Below are 15,595 nucleotides of genomic sequence, written 5' to 3' on the forward strand. Positions count from 1 at the left end.
TGTCAGTTAGGTCTAGCTGGTTTATGGCATTGCTCAAGCCTTCTATTTTTCTTTTTGACTATCTGTCTCATTCTGTCCATTATTGAAAGTAGAATGTCAAAGTTTTCAACTATCATTGTTGATTCTTCTATGTCTTATTTATTGTTGTAAGAACTGTTGGACCTATGGAAGTCTCCATAGATTTTTTATTTTTTTAAATCCAGCCTAGCAAACTTTCCTTTTGGTTGGATCATTTAATCTATTTTAATTTAATGTTATTATTGTTACTGGATTTGCATGGCTCATTTTTCTTTTGGTTTTCTATTTGTCATATGTCTTTCTTGTCCCTCTGTTCCTCTTTTGTTGCTTTCTTTTACATTAAGGAAATATATTCTAATAAAGCATCTTAATTTCTTTAATTATTTTTCACTATATATTTTTCAAATTGTTTCAGAGGTTGCTCTGAGGTTTACCATATATAGCTTAATTTATCAGAAGCAGCTTTGGATTTACACCAGTTAATTCCAGTTTTATATAGAAACATTACTCGTGTATAGCTGTACTCCCTTCTTCCTGCGTGACCACCACTTTGTGGCATTTTATTATATATATATATATAAAGCATCAATTAATGTTATACAACCAACAATGCATTGTTATTATACTACTTTACAGTCTGTAATCATTTCTTTATCCCAATGTAGCTTTTCTCCCACCCACCTCTTTTGTGCTGTTATTAGCAAATACATTACACGTATTAATTTTATGTTACAGGCACAATCATTCACTATTTTTTTAAATAAAAATTCATTTATACTGTCTCTTCTTATTATACAATTGCCTTTTCTGATGTTTTGTTTTTCTTTTGGTATAAATTTGAATTACTGTCTGGGATTATTGCTTTCAACCTGTTATTTGCTTTTGTCCTTTAGTATTCTTGTAAGACACATCTGCTAGCAAAAATTCTCTCAGTTTTTGTTTGTTTGGGAAACCATTTAACCTTATTTCACCAACTTATTTTCATAAGATTGTTTCTTGGAGCACTTTGAGTATGTTATGATATTGCCTTCTGGTTTCTCTTGTTTTTCCTTAAAAGTCAGTTATTAATCTTACTGGCATTAACTTGTAGGTCATGAGTCGTTTTTCTCTTGCTGATTTCAAGATTTCTTCCTTTGACTTTCAGCATTTTTGCTATGTTGTATTTGTAGATCTCTTGCATTCATCCCATTTGGAATTTGTTGAGTTTCCTAGATATGTGAGATAGCTTTTCAATAAATTTAGAAAGCTTTTAGCCATTAATTTTTGAATATTTTTTCTGTTGCTTCTTCACTCCCCTGTCCTTCTAGTACTCCTACTATGCACATGCTGGTGTTCTTAATGATGTCCACATTTCTCTGAGGCTCTTTTTATTTTTCTCTGTTCTTAGGAACATAATCTCTATCTATCTATCTTCAAGATAGCTTATTCTTTCTTCTGCCAGTTTGAGTTTCCTGTTAAGCCTCTAATAAAGTTATTTTAGTTATTGTACTTTTCAAATTCAGAAATTTGTTTGCTTCATTTCTATAATTACAAAGTCACATCCCTGCTCTAGGGGCTAAATATATCTCTATTGATATTTCTATTTGGTATGACATTATTGTCATACTTTAATCATGCTTTTCTTTAGTTTTGTGAACATGCTTATAATAGCTACTTTGAATTATTTTTCTGATAAATCCAACATCCTGTTGCTCTCAAAGGCATTTCCTGTTCCCTATTTTCCCGATGGTTGGATCGTACTTTCCTGGTTCCTTGCATGCCTCATAATTTTTGTTAGAAACTGGACATTTTATTTTATATTTAAAAAAATTTAAACAGTTTATTTTCTATTGGGATATAGCCAATTAACAGTTTTGTGATAGTTTCAGTTGAAAAGCAAAGGGACACAGGCATACATATACATGTATCCATTCTCCCCCAAACTCCCCTCACATCCAGACTGCCACATAACTTTGATCCACATGCTATACAATAAGTCCTTGCTGGTTATAAGTTTTAGATACAGAAGGGTGTACAGAAAACTGGACATTTTAGATAATATAGCAACTCTGGGTACTTGTTTACTCCTCACTCACCAGCCTCAGCAACCTCTTTTATTTATTATAAGCGTGCATGCTTATTTGTTTAGTGCCTGACTGGATTACTTTAGTGAAGTTTATCCCCTCCCACCTCCAACCCCCACCCCTTAAATTTTGCTAAACCTCTTCTGATGTTGTTATCTGGTATTATAGAAATCCAAGTAGGGCTCTGGGAAATGGAATATTTCCATTTGCAGTTATTTTTGCAACTTTCCTGTAAGTTTAAATATTTTTCAAGAAAAGTTCAGAAACTTAAAAAAAAAATCAGAAGAAAGTAGTTGTGAGCATTAAAGCATATAGCGCTTTTACATTTGCTTTTTATTATTTTCCAGTACATCAGCAACAAAACTGCTAGTGCTTGTTGCTAGAGACAACTAGAACTGCTTGGTAAGCAACCGCCCAGAGTTCATAGCAAACACGTAGAGAAGTAAAAACAGGAAATAGACGACAAGGGGGCTGTGGCCTGGCACCGGTTCTACTGGAAGGGCGGGTGAGTGGGGTCTAACACAGTGAATGTCGGACCATCAGACTTTCATAAAGTGAAAAGTTTTTATAGGATCAGAGACAAGTCCAGGGAGAGGAAGCCCAGAGCGCTTGCGGACTGGACAGGAAAGCCACGTCTGCTTTCAGACTTTCGGTTTCTTTTTCTCCATCTTGCCTGCGGATTTTCAGGCGTCGGAGTGAAGTCTGGGCTGCACCCAGAGGAGAGCCTCACCGCAGGCTGGACGGTAGGTGCACCCCCCCACCCCCACCCCCGACCCTCCCACGTTGCCTCTCGAGTTCACCCGGACTGGCGCTTCCTGGCACTGCGCCTGGGCGGGGGTGTGGGGCAGGGGGCAGGGGAGGGGTGGGACTTCTAGCAGGTGACTCAGTCCTGTAGAGAGAGAGAGAGAGAGATATATATTATGTTCATGAATTTTTAAGTTTTTAATTGGAGGACAGTTGCTTTACAGCGTTGTGTTGGTTTCTGCGGAACAACAACCAAGAATCAGCCATAAGTATAGTACATCCGCTCCCTCTTGAACTTCCCTCCCACCCTCCAGGCCCCCATCCCACCCCTCTAGGTGCTCACGGAGCGTGGGGCTGAGCTCCCTGTGCTATACAGCAGCTTCCCATTAGCTGTTTTACACATCGTAGGGTATAAATGGCAATGCTACTCTCTCAGTTCCTCCCACCCTCTCCTTCCCCTCGTAGATCTGTTATTTTCGGTTTGCCCCCTGGGCCCTAGACCAGCTGGAGCTGCCCCAATTCTCTGGAGGGCCGCCTGAGTCTCTTAGGATCCCAGGTACCCGTTTGGGCGCGGGATCGCCCAGACCCAGAGACTCGCCCAAGAATGAAGCCCCAGGACCGCAACTTTGGTGGCAGATCCCCAGTGTTTTGCAAACTTTGCTTAGGGACATCCCGAGGGTTGCTCCCTTCGGCGTGACCTGATGAAAAGTCTGGCAGCTTTCCTTTGGCAAAGTTGATGAGAACTGGGACTTTCTGTGCTGTAGTGTGTCTCCGCGGAAGCGTCTGGTAGGACGGGAATTTTTACTCTTTTGCAATAGCCTGGTGAAGTAGGTTAGGGCTGCCCTTTCTTAAAGCAGTGTGTGATGTGTGTTTTGGCAAACTGGAAGAACAGCTTCCCTTAGGAAAGTTCGCAATGACTGATGGATAAGACTTTTTGTAGAGCCTTGAAATAAACTTGTTCCTTCCTCCCCCGCTTTTTCCCTTAATAGGACCTGGGGAATGTCTGGTCAGGGCTTTTTTTTTTTTTTTTTTTTAAATATTAACAGTGGAAGGCAACAGAACAAAGGCCACTGAAATTCAGAACAAGTTTTTAGTTGAAGGTTACAGGAAGTAAGTTCAAGGACGCCAAGGTTCTCCAATAGTTTCATTTGTTGACACTTGAAATTTGTTTACACATTGAGACGAAGAGCCAGTAGGGAGCTTGTTGGACACCGACAAAATATGATTTAAAACTAGGATAGAGCTCTCAGGGTTGACCTGCTTCAGGTAAGAGATTTCAGATAAGATAAACGGAGTTCTGGGTAATTTCCCTTCAGTGATTCCCCTGAATAATCTTTAAAAAGTTTCTTTGGGAGAGCCAAAAAAAGAAAAGAAAAGAAAAGAAACTTGGCCTAACTCCAACACTTAGAAAAAAGACTAGGGTTTGTAAGGGAATTTTGAATGTGTTTGCCCTACAGAAGTTGCATTTTTAGTGTTAACACTTTTGTTCTACTTATAGCTTCTGGGTTGGACATCCTGATTAGAATGGTTTTTCCTAAGGACTTCATGTTTTATATTTGAAAGTGACATTTGCACTTCATTTAACACTGTTATTTATCATCTGGCACCCGCTCTCCAAGGTGAATCCACCTGCAGGCCCACAGGGGCCCCTTGCCCCTGCCCCCTGGAAATCTTGCACAACTGGGGAGTTCTGAGGGGATAGTCATGGGTAGTTTTTCTGAGTGGTGGCAGTGGACTTGTTCATAACTGAAAAGGAAGTATAGGTTTGGTCCCTGGGGTGACCTCAAGTCCCATTACCAGCAACGGCCATGCCCACTGCTGTCTTGGCTTGAGACAAGTAATCCCCCCACCCCCTGACCAACTCCAGGTGGGTTCTTTGCCCACACAAGGCAGAGTCTATTGTCTGGAGAGACAGCACGTAATGTGTACCTGTAGAGTTTTTAAGGTGTGGGGGCAAAGCGGTCTGGAGCAGGAAGTTTGTTTTGGGCTGTGGTTTCTGGCAGGCTGCCAGGCAGGAAGCCCACAGGAGCTTAATGCTTGCCTTGGAAGCCACAGCTAGGTGTGTCAGATGTTGTAATCCAGTTTCTGTTCTGTCCGAAGTATAGTAAATCCTCAAAGTTCCATTCAGAGAGAATGTTGGTAAGTCCAGTTTGTTCCTAAGTCCAATAAAGTTAGCCTGGGTACCCAACTAACACAATTGGCTCTACAGTGGTGGTGGTGGTTTAGTCGCTAAGTCGTGTCTGACTCTTGCGAACCCATGGACTGTAGCCTGCCAGGCTCCTCTGTCCATGGGAATTCTCCAGGCAAAAATACTGGAGTGGATTGCCATTTCCTTCTCCATGGCTATACAGTACTGTACTGTAATAGGTGTACAATACTTTTCAAACAAATAATACATAACAAACACAAAACCAAAGCTTTCTGTTTTGTTGTTGCTCTGGGGTAAATGATATAGTCATTAATCTTTTTTCTTCTTTGGTTTTTTTAAATCATCCATTCTTCAGTTTCTTTTTTTAAATTTTAATTTGTATTTTTTATGATAGGTCAAGAATTCTCTTACTTTCTTTTCTTTTTAATTTTGACTGCACCGAATGGCATGTGGGATCTTGTTCCTCAATCAGGGTTGGTATGATCTCAGGTGGCCTCAGCCTGCAGTGACTTGTAGGGGGGCTTCTGTTCTCCAGCCAGAGATTGAGGCTGGGTCACAGCAATGAGAGCACCAAATCCTAGCCACCTGACCAGCGGTCAGTGACAAGGCCCTGGTCCTTTGGTTTTGAGGAAAAGAATTCCCACAAAGACAGAAAGTAATGAAACAAGTTAAATATTTATTAGGAGGAAAAAGAGTACCATATGTGTGAATAGACACACGGGCAGACTCAGAGTGAGAGTCCCTGAATCTTGCCCTTGTGGCAGTTTTAATCACTGTTATGAGACATTTCTTCTGGGTTTCCTTTGGCCAATTATTTTGACTTGCCTGGTTCAGAGTCTGTATTTGGTATATCTCAAGATCCTCCTCCCATGTGTGTGTATGCATTCTTAGGTAAAATAGATTCTATCACAGAGGTGTTTGGGTAGACTATCTCTTGGCCTTCTTCTCTTTTGACCTCTAAGTAGCCTTTCTGCGCAGGGCCCAGCCTCCTCGCTGTCTCTTTTTTTAAGGACTAAGTGATATCATTTATATAGTAAACATATACTAGTCTATTCAGGAGATTTATGTGGGCTGGAATCATTCAGGGAGCCTCAAGGAGTAGAGAAACCTGAATTAGAAACCTGAATTAGGCTTTGAGAAAAGTTTGCCTGCGTGCTCAGTCGTGTCCAGCTCTTTGCGACCCTTTGGACTGTAGCCTGCCAGGCTACTCTGCCCATGGAATTTTCCAAGCAGTAATACTGGCATGGGTTGCCATTTCCTTCTCCAGGGGATATTTCTGGCCCAGGGATGGACCCCATGTCTCTTGAGTCTCCTGCATTGGCAGGTGGATTCTTTACCACTATGTCACCTGGGAAGCTGGAGAAAGGTTTAGATATTAATTTAGAGGTGGAGAGTAAAGAGGACATTCCAGATGGAGGAAAATATTCTTGCAAAGTTACAGAGTTAGGACAGAGATTAAAGTATTAGGGAAGGAGTGGGGGACAGTCCAGCTACATTTAGGAGTTTACCTGCTATGTAAGTTTTCTGTGGCTGCCCTCAGTCTTCCTTTCTTAATTGTCCTGCTATTCTTGTCTTAGAGTTTCTGTTCACAGGGAATGACTCTCCTATCACTTTACTCATCTTCCTCCTGCTTCAGAACCCAAGCCTCTTGCACTGAAAGCACAGAGTCGTAAACAGTGGACTTTCAGTGATGTTCCAAGAAAACATTTTAAAGCTTACAGTACAGTACTTTGAAAGTACAGTAGTCCAGTAAATAGTTGGCCTACGGGGGCTGGCATCAAGTGAACGTCCTGGGCTTGTGATACTGCACTACCGTATTCGATACAGTGTGTGCCCTCAGTCACTCAGTCATGTCCGACTGTTTGTGACACCATCGGCTGTAGCCACCAGGCTCCACTATCCATGGACTTTTCCAGGCAAGGATACTGGAGCAGGTTGCCATTTCCTACTCCAGGGAAGCTTCTCAAACCAAGGAATTGAACCTGCATCTCCTGCATTGGTTGGCAGATTCTTTACCACTGAGCCAACAGTGAAGCCCCCATTGAGCCTCTCCTAGTTCTTAAACAACAACATTGTTACCCCATAGAATTGCAAAATCTTCCTTTCACAAGCTCTGTCTCCTGGATCTGACAACCAGGTTCTAAGCTTGTTTCTCATTCTACCACCATCTTCATCTTGCTTCCTTGTAGATGATGTAAGGATGAGTAGGCATGACCCAAGTGCCCGCCTGCTGGGGCCCTGTGATGATGACCAGTCTGTTCAAGGCCTAGGAGGGTGAACTTGGCAGTCCTGGCCAGGACTCCTCTACAACTTAATGTAGATGAGTGGGAGCTTACCACATATGACAATACTCAAGAAGAAAGTAGGTAAGGGAGGGGAGATAATTTTGGGTGCTTGCGCTCTCTAGGGGAAGTTTGCCCTAGTGAAAATTTGCTTTGATTCAGGAGGAGTGGGGCCACTGCATTAAGTAGTTTTCCCTAGTGACTCTGCTCATGTTTCAGTATGGTTAGATGACTCACCATCTCCTTTTGGTCTAGATTCTTTCTCCTTCTGGGATTCTTTCATTCCCGCATTTTCTGCAGCCTGTATCCAGCTATTGTGAATCAGAGACGTGATGTGAGGTAATGTTATGTTGAAATTTGTAGGAGTTTCCATGAGAGTCATGGGGCTGAGCTTCATCAAAGAACTTTATAAGATATACCTTCTAATTTTATGTCATTTTATAATTGAGATCAACTATAATTTCTGGGCAATTTGCTATAATTAAAATGTATGATTGGGAAGCCAAATATAATAATTTTTTAATGCATCCTCTTAGTCACTGATGGGCTTCCCTGGTGACTCAGTTGGTAAAGAACCTGCCTTCAATGTGGGAGACTCGGGTTCAATCCCTGGGTTGGTAAGATTCCCTGGAGAAGGGCATGGCAACCCACTTCAGTATTCTTGCCTGAAGAATCCCCTTGGACAGAGGGGCCTGGTGGGCTACAGTCTGCAGGGGTTGCAAAGAGTCGACACAACTGAGCGACTAAGCACAGCACAGCCACTGATACATTATGTATTTTCATATACATAATGTATCAGTGGGTAAAAGTATGCATTAAATATTAAATTTAAAAAATGAAACATATGAAAAATTTAAAATGCGCAATAAATAATTCCAAAGTGGAATGCATTTATGCTTCTGCTTTAATACATGGTCTTCTAGACCGTTTCTGCAGCATTCCAGAAATCAGGACCCACGTGACGATCTGTTACTAAGCATGTTATTTTAAATAGTGGGCACAAAATGCCATCTTGTGTACTATCTTAGGGTTAAAATGCCTATGGATGGAGAAAAGCTGCTTTTGTTATATTGGCTGCTCAAATTGCCACACACAGAGCCCACATCCACAGGTTCTGTACACAAATGGAGGAGGAGGAGCATGGGTCCTGTGACGTTCAGCGTGGATGCACTGAACTCCCATAACGTGGTCAGGATCATGTAACCCTTTCTTCCTTTATCTCTTTAGAAGCTTCTGGATGACTCTCTCAGGCACTTCATCTTCATATCTCAGTGGGGATTCCCAGACACCTGAAAGTTCCAGGTTTACATGCTGCTTTCTGCAGCTGGGAAGGCAGGCTTCTCCACATTGCTACTCAGTTGTTTTGTATTGCTGGGAAATTACATCTGCTTGCATGCTGTGGGTCAGTGAACATGACTTGCTCTCCTGCCTCAGTGAACATGACCTGCCATGCCATGAGCAAAGCTGTACAAAGAAGGGAATACTAAGTGTATCTGTCCTGGAATAGGTTTAAGTATGCCGGGGACCAGTCATACTGGCAGTTATGCTACTGGGAACGTTACGTGCTTTTGATACCAGATGGTTTGCTGGCAAAGCTGGCATTCTGTGAGAAACATTGAAAAGCCTGATAAAGTGACATTTTACTGTCACCTACTGGGGCTATGCTGGGTGCCACAAAGCTTTATATACATAATATGGTGATGGAACAAAGGAGCTACTGACCAAGTCTGGGTGAGTTCTTCCCAGAAAAGCTTTACATGTAGGAAACACTTCAGCTGGCCCTGCAAGCTGAGCATGGTTTTGCCAGGTAATCCAGGCAAAGGTGCAAAGGTGTGGGTAAGAACTCCTTGTTGAGGTTGGTTTGAAGCCAAATGTGCGAGGTGTGTGTTAATGAGAGGTAGAGGCAGGTGCCAGACCTGGAAGAGTCTTGAATGCAAAGGAAATTGGAACCTGCGATGGGAGATAGGAGTCATTGAAAGGTCTGAAGTTAGGACAGTGCTTTGGTCCAAGCATGAACTTCAGAAAGTTCATTCTGATAGATCTCTTTGGAGATGGGGAGGCCACAGGCAGGAGGAACAGACAGGCCAGCGAGAAAGATGGATGCTAGGGCACCCCCTCATTTAAGAAGCAGGTACAGAAAGAGTGCTGAGGGGTTGGAGAAGGTTAGAGGGAAACAGTGTAAAATGTAGTCAGCCAAGGGAGAAGAGTTTCAAGGAAGAGTATCTAAATGCTTGGGTAAAAAATGACTTCCCTGTGACCATGGATTTGGCCACTAGGAGGCCACCAAGGCCTCTAGAAGAGCACCATCAGGTGAGGACACTCGGGTGAGGCGAGTGAGGCACTCATTTCAGGCCCATCATTTAAGGGGGTGTGAAAAATCGAGATAAATAATATTTTAATGCAAGATTTTGAAAAAATTGACATGAATGCCAAAAATCCATGATGAAGAAAATATCAGAATTCTCACTAAAGACAGTATCCACATTAATGAAGTTTCCTTTGTTTCAGGTTCCAGTATGGCACTGAGTCTCACTGTGTAAAGGGTGTGGGGTGGAGGGGACACCTGTGGAGGCATCTTGAGTTAATTGAGACACTGAAGGACCTGAAGCACGTGTTGCAGTCTCTCCCTTTCTGAAATCCCAGCTTCACATGAAAGGAGAAAGAGCGAAAGACTGGTTAAGTCCAGGGGATCTCAGGCGGAACGGGTTTTTTTGTTTTCTTTATTTTTAAGATGGAAGAGAATGAACATGTTTACAAGCTGAAGGAGGAGGAGTCCCTGAAGGTAGAGAGAGGTTGATGAAAGGGTGGAGACAAGAGGGCAAATGGGGAGTGGATGGCCCAGGAAGGTGTGGGACAGCAGGGGAAGGTGGAAGGTTGCAAGAGATCACTCAATCAACTGCAAGGTCAGTCGATGAGAAGTGGCTCCAGTGTGGTGTTTGGATAGAAGAAAGCTGTGAGGGTGGAAAGGGTGAAGGGGCTTTTGAAAGGAACTGACCGCAGTCCTGAAATAGCATGCCAAGCAGCAGTAAGGGGCCAGCTGATGTTGAAAACCACAAGAGTGTGGGATGATTTTTCCCATCCATTCAGCACGACTTCTACTCTAAATCTGTGAGTGGTGGACGCTCACCATCTGAGGATGGGATGCTGGCGTGACCATCCCGGTTTGCTGATGAGGAGTTTCGTGGACAGTGGAAATTTTAGTGCTCAAACTGGAAAGTTCTGGCATACCAAGGTATTGCAGAGCTGGTGGTGAGGAGGCAAAAGGGCAAGAGAATTGAGCTGCTAGCCAGAAAAGGGTTTGTAGCCCTTGCTTCTAGGTCCTATTTGGGGAGCTAAGAAAGTGAGGCCGTTGCCTTGAAGCAAATTCTGAAACTCTTTTCACTCATTCAAATACTAATTGAGTGCTTACTAGGAGTCAGGCACTGGGGTCTGTGCAGAAGATCTAACCACAAAGAAGACAACAGTGTTCTCTTGGAATATCCTTCTGTCAGTTGGTGTCAGTTGGTGCTCAGGACCGTTCTCACTTAGGTCTAAAGAGTGGAAAACCACAAACTGCATTTCCCAGACTCCTTTATAACGTACATGTGGGCAGGATCTGTAACCAAGTGGAGGAGAGACCAAGTAGCTGGTTGCTCTTGTTGGTTTCCCTGCTGGCAAGCAGGGCGGTGGTGATGGGGTTCAAGCAGCACATTGTTAAGTCCAGTCACCAGCTGTGGGGACAGAGGAGGCAGATGGGGGGCTGATTGACCCTCTGATCTTGGGATCATTGACTGAGCTGTTCTTTTTTTTTTTTTTTTTAAGATTTCTTTATTTTTGGCTGTGCTGGGTCTTCCTTGCTGGATGCGGGCTTTCTCTAGTTGTGGTGGGTGGGGGCTACTCTTTGTTGTGGTGTGCAGGCTTCTCATTGCAGTGGCTTTTCTTGTTGCAGAGCACAGGCTGTAGGGCACATAAGCTTTAGTAGTTACAGCACATGGGATTAGTTGCTCCTTGTGGGATCTTCCTGGACCAGGGATCGAATCTGTGTTCTCTCCATTGGCAGGAGGATTCTTAACCACTAGGCCACCAGGGGAGCCCCGAGGTGTTCTTCAGCTCTGTGCTACTGTTGACAGCCTCCTGCGTCCCCACTGCCTTGGCCAAGACGAGGTCTTTCTGGGAGCCCTGGGAATCTTTCTCAGAAGCTCAGTTAGGAGACCATTCCTCAAGTCCTTACAGCACTTTTGTAAGCTCCTGTATCCACCTATATCAATGTTTTTCAAAACACCTGGAGTGGTTTCTTCTTCTAGAAGCTGACACCCTTCCCTTTCCATTAACCAGTGGAAAGGAACCCTTATGACTTACATCTGCTTTATTTGGTGTATTCAGTGATCATTCGCAACTATTGAGAAGTGAAACTGGAACTGCTCTGACTCTGAAGGTGGGGGACAGTTTGTACCATTGTGGAAATTTTGTGTGGGTGAGGAAACGAAGGAGAGACAGTCATTAAATTAAAATTTGCCAGAGAGGGGGTGCCAGAAAGGGGAATTCCTTAAAAATTCTAGAAACACACACAGCTGCCAGTTTTGCCCTGCTGGGAAAGGTGAATGACTTAAGACAGTGGGTGTGAAAGAACACTAACAGAAGTCTCAGTCACTCGGAGGGCTGGGTTTTTGAAAGAAGGAAGGAGAAAGAATTGGGCTTGGACAGCTCCTTTGTCTCTGAGTGAGGTGAAGCCGTTGACTTCAGAGGAGGTGTGTGGTGCTGAACTAGGCAGCTCAGGCAGGACAGGGCTGGTAAGTAATGAGCACTCTCCTTTCCCCAAACTCTAAACAACTCATTCTACCTGCCACCCACCTCCGCATCCCTTCTACCCTATCTTTTTAAAATATATATTTATTTGTTTTTGGCTGTGCTGGGTCTTCATTGCTGACTTTTCTCTTGTTTCGGAGAGCAGGGACTATTCTTTAATTGCTGTGCCTGGGCCTCTCATTGAGGTGGCTTCTCCTACTGCAGAGCATGGGCTCTCGGGCACTTGGGCTTCAGTAGCTGGGACATGTGGACTCGGTACTTGCAGCTCCCAGGCTCTAGAGCACAGGCTCAATAGTTGTGGCCCAGTGGCTCAGTTGCTTTGTGGTATGTGGGGTCGTCCCAGATCGGGGATCAAACCCAAGCCTCCTGCATTGGCAGCTGGATTCTTTATCACTGAGAAACCAGGGAAGCCCCCCTTCTACCCTATCTCTTGAATCATGTTAAATAAAATTGGACTTGTTCTTTTTGATGGTAACTTTGGGATGCTTCTAGGCTTTCTTGTTCTAAGGATTGTCTATGTATACACCAAAAAAGCTCTGAAGCATTTTCAATGCTATGAGATAGTTTCTATATGGCATGCTCTGGTTGTTTCTATGCAGTACTTGTTAACTGAACTGGTAAGGGCTACATGCAGTAGAGAGAAAGAGAAACTCCTTTTTTTAGTTCAAGAACATATAGGGTTTCCTTTTAGCTAATTATTGTCTTCTAATTTTATTGCACTGTGGTCAGAGAATGTGGTCAGAGGTGTATTTATTTTACTGTCTGTATATCTATTGCTGAGCATATGTAGTAAAATATTACAAATTTAGTCACTTCCCCTCTGAATTTTTATCTAGTGATGTTTTGTTAATCCCACAACAGAAACCACTTTTCTGTGTTAATTATTCATTATTATTATATGTTTTAATATTTTTAATACACATATCCCTAAACAATATATGGTATTGTTACTAACATTTAGGGTCTTATGTAAGTTGAGAGTGCTCAGCATGTGTGCATGCTCAGCTGCTCAGTCGTGTCCAGCTCTTTTGCGACCCCCATGGACTGTAGCCTACCAGGCTCCTCTGTTCATGGGATTTCTGAGGCAAGAATACTGGTGTGGGTTGCCAATTCCTTCTTCAGGGGATCTTCCCGACCCAGGGATTGAACCTGCATCTCTTGTGGCTCCTGCATTGACAGGTGGATTCTTTACCGCTGCGCCACCTGGAAAGCCCCAAATTATTACTAACATTAAAGATCTTCAGTTCAGTTCAGTCACTCAGTCGTGTCCGACTCTTTGCAACCCCATGAACCGCAGATGCCAGGCCTCCCTGTCCATCACCAATTACCGGAGTTTACCCAAACTTATGTCCATTGAGTTGGTGATGCCATCTAACCATCTCATCCTCTGTCATCCCCTTCTCCTCCTGCCTTCAATCGTTCCCAACATCAGGGTCTTTTCAAATGAGTCAGCTCTTTGCATCAGGTGGCCAAAATTTTGGAGTTTCAGCTGCAACATCAGTTCTTCCAATGAACACCCAGGACTGATTTCCTTTAGGATGGACTGGTTGGATCTCCTTGTAGTCCAAGGGACTTTCAAGAGTCTTCTCCAACACCACAGTTCAAAAGCATCAATTCTTCTGTGCTCAGCTTTCTTCATAGTCCAACTCTCACATCCATACATGACTACTGGAAAAACCATAACCTTGACTAGATGGACCTTTGTTGGCAAAGTAATGTCTCTGCTTTTTAATATGCTCCCTAGGTTGGTCATAACTTCCCTTCTAAGGAGTAAGCGTCTTTTAATTTCATGGCTGCAATCACCATCTGCAGTCATTTTGGAGCCCAAAAAATAAAGTCTGACACTGTTTCCCCATCTATTTCCCATGAAGTGATGGGACCAGATGCCATGATCTTCGTTTTCTGAATGTTGAGCTTTAAGCCAACTTTTTCACTCTCCTCTTTCACTTTCATCAAGAGGCTCTTTAGTTCTTCTTCACTTTTGGTGTCATCTGCATATCTGAGGTTATTGATATTTCTCCCGGCAATCTTGATTCCAGCTTGTGTTTCTTCCAGCCCAGCGTTTCTCATGATGTACTCTGCATAGAAGTTAAATAAGCAGGGTGACAATATACAGCCTTGATGTACTCCTTTTCCTATTTGGAACCAGTCTGTTGTTCCATGTCCAGTTCTAACTGTTGCTTCCTGACCTGCATATAGGTTTCTCAAGAGGCAGGTCAGGTGGTCTGGTATTCCCATTTCTTGAAGAATTTTCCACAGTTTATTGTGATCCACACAGTCAAAGGCTTTAGCATAGTCAGTAAAGCAGAAATAGATGTTTTTTTCTGGAACTCTCTTGCTTTTTTGATGATCCAGTGGATGTTGGCAATTTGATCTCTGGTTCCTCTGCCTTTTCTAAAACCAGCTTGAACATCAGGAAGTTCACGGTTCACATATTGCTGAAGCCTGGCTTGGAGAATTTTGAGCGTTACTTTACTAGTGTGTGAGATGAGTGCAATTGTGTGGTAGTTTGAACATTCTTTGGCATTGCCTTTCTTTGGGATTGGAATGAAAACTGACCTTTTCCAGTCCTATGGACACTGCTGAGTTTTCCAAATTTGCTGACATATTGAATGCAGCACTTTCACAGCATCATCTTTTAGATTTGAAATAGCTCAACTGGAATTCCATCACCTCCACTAACTTTGTTCATAGTGATGCTTCCTAAGGCCCACTGGACTTCACATTCCAGGATGTCTGGCTCTAGGTGAGTGATCACATGATATGATATGCATGCTTTAGCAACTTTTTGCTTTAGCAGAAATATTTGTTTTATTTTTTGTCTGTTTGTGAGATTCATTCATAGTTCCTCATTTTTCATGGCTGTATTGTATTTTACAAAGGAGTGGGACATTTTATTCAGTCTCTTTTAGTAGACTTGTAGGTGGTTACCATTATTGTGTGCTAAGATTTACTGATGCTTGGAACATTATGTACACGTCTTGGTATTCTAAGAATTTTAAAAGCATATTCATTTAGGAATAAAATTTTCATGTCATAGAGTAACATATGCTTTCATCTTTATCAGGTATTGCAACTTGTTCTTTAAAGTGGCCAAATCAATTTATAATTCCTCTAGCAATGTGTAAAGTTTCTAATTTCACTATATTTTCTCTGACATGTAGTAACAGATTTGACCAATGTGAAATAATATCTCACTGTAGTTTAAATTTGCATTTCTCTGAATACTATTTTGCCTTCAATATCTTTTCATATGGTTTGTGGCTGTTTGGGGTTTCTTCTTCTGGGAATTGCCTATTGCCTATTTTCTCCTTGGGTTGCTTGTCATATGCTTATTGATTTGCAGAAATGCTTTCCATATTCTGGCTACATCTACAAAATCACTTTTGTATTTGTAGGTTATAATAATGTTCTTGGAGAATCTTTTCTAGACATTTTATGTCCAGGACTTTAGTACTTGTGGAATTGGCTTGTATATGGTATGAGCAAAGGATCCCAGTTTATCCTTTTTGTATGTATGGAAAACTGTTGTCTCAGCACCCTTTCTGGACATT

The 15,595-nt window shown here is 42.6% G+C and overlaps 1 protein-coding gene across 7 annotated transcripts in view; it reads left to right on the plus strand.

Annotated features, from left to right (window-relative positions):
• The first annotated feature begins 2,438 nt into the window (after positions 1 to 2,438).
• Positions 2,439 to 15,595, plus strand: part of CFLAR (CASP8 and FADD like apoptosis regulator) — a 58,188-nt gene continuing 45,031 nt past the window's right edge. The window contains exons 1-2 of one of the 7 annotated variants that reach the window (XM_061381509.1): positions 2,448 to 2,824; positions 3,291 to 3,381. The gene's annotated coding sequence lies outside the window, so the exon portion shown is untranslated. The other 6 variants (XM_061381543.1, XM_061381503.1, XM_061381534.1 and 3 more) reach the window with 6 other exon arrangements.

Source organism: Bos javanicus, chromosome 2 (assembly GCF_032452875.1).
Source record: "Bos javanicus breed banteng chromosome 2, ARS-OSU_banteng_1.0, whole genome shotgun sequence".
Lineage (NCBI taxonomy): Eukaryota > Metazoa > Chordata > Mammalia > Artiodactyla > Bovidae > Bos > Bos javanicus.